This window comes from Otolemur garnettii, unplaced genomic scaffold, assembly GCF_000181295.1.
Source record: "Otolemur garnettii isolate 467f Iridium unplaced genomic scaffold, OtoGar3 scaffold00023, whole genome shotgun sequence".
Taxonomy (NCBI): Eukaryota; Metazoa; Chordata; class Mammalia; order Primates; family Galagidae; genus Otolemur; species Otolemur garnettii.
In genome coordinates, this window is record NW_003852418.1 from 14703605 (window position 1) to 14705133 (window position 1529).

Below are 1529 nucleotides of genomic sequence, written 5' to 3' on the forward strand. Positions count from 1 at the left end.
AGCTGGGACCACAGGCACCCGCTATTTTTTGGTTGCAGCCCTCATTGTTGTTTGGGGGGGGGGCAGGCAGGATTCGAACCTTCCACCTTAGATGTATGTGGCTGGTGCCTTAGCCACTTGAGCCACAGGTGCCAAGCCTCAACTTCAAATTTAATTGGAGATCTGTATCTTACTCACTAGTTTTGGCAACCTTAGTTAAAAGACAAAAAGCATCCTAAACCTAGTGAAATATGGTAGCATAGGTCTCATTGGGAGGGGTGGATTGAATGAATCAATGTAGGAAAAACTTTAGTTCAGTGCCTGGCACCACCTGGTAAGCGCTCAGTAAATGTCAGGTATTATTGCAAACTGGTGAGGAACCAGTTCAACTGTTCAAGACTCATTTCCACCAGCCTGCGGCTCCAGGAAGGCCCACTCCTCCATCCCCAGAGCTTGTCAGAGAGCGTCTTGCCCTGAAAGAACCCCCAAACATTTATTCATTGAACAGAAATCCACTATGTACCCAATGAACGGAGAAACCCACCTTTGAAAAAATTCAGGGAATGGCAAGCTCCCACTGGCTTTTCTCTCCTTTTCTGTGCTGACGTTCTGCCCACGGTTGCGATCCTTGACTGCACTTTGCTCCAAGGCGTCTCTGAAGCCTGGAAAGAGAATAGTGTCAGGTAAGCCCCCACAATTAGCGCCTGTCTCCCTCCGCCTCCTCCTCCCCTCCAGAAGCCGCTGCCTTCCCGGCTCTACCTTGCAGAGCTCAGGTGGTGCAGCCAATTACATTTCCATCCTACTCGGTGAACCTGCTTCATTAGCCTAATTACAGGATTGCGGTGGAGGCAGCGGGCAGCCCGGGACGGGGCATTAACCCTGTCCTTGCCACGCTCCTTACCGGCGCTCAGGGTCCTAGGCTCGGGAGTGCCGCCGCCTGGGCTCCGGTGTGGCCACTCCTGCAAGCTGTTCCCTTCCAATGACCAGAATGTCCCGCAGTCTCTTCAGAATCTATCACAAATCTACAACAGCTCTGTAATAGGACCTCCTCGTGGCCAAACCATTTCACCGAGACAGAAGTATGAAGTGAGACTCAGGAGCTGTTCTGAACAGCCATCACCTGCGTTCCAGCTCTGTGTCCCAGAAATAACAACATCCCACTGCTTCTAATGTGGACAGGAATGTCCCATACACAAACGATTTATATTTTTGTGTAAAGACACACACGTGTATAGTCTTTGTTCATGTTTAGTCTCTCTACAAGCCGTGTTTTATATAGGTATATTCAACCATAAATGTCTGTTCAATTTATTTCGCACAAATGGGATTATGCAATAAATTCGCTTTCGTGACTCGCCTTTGTTGCCGAACGGAAATGTCGCGGCTGCCTTTAACGTCTCTGTGTTAGTGCTGACTCATTCTTTTTTTATAAGGCTGCATGATATTCAGTAGGAGGGACACGTCATAATTTATTTAACTAGTCTCCTGTTAATCATTTAGGTTGCGCCTATATTCGTGCCATTAAAGAATCAACAAAACCACGCAAATAA

At 48.0% G+C, this 1529-nt stretch overlaps 1 long non-coding RNA gene across 2 annotated transcripts in view; it reads right to left on the bottom strand.

Moving 5' to 3' along the window:
* Positions 1–1253, bottom strand: part of LOC111724454 — a 39240-nt gene extending 37987 nt beyond the window's left edge. For both annotated transcript variants that reach the window (XR_002772755.1, XR_002772756.1), the window contains exons 1-2: positions 739–1253; positions 524–641 (exon numbers count right to left, since the gene is read on the bottom strand). This is a non-coding gene — a long non-coding RNA (uncharacterized LOC111724454). The remainder of the gene's footprint in view (positions 1–523; positions 642–738) is intronic.
* Positions 1254–1529: the final 276 nt, after the last annotated feature.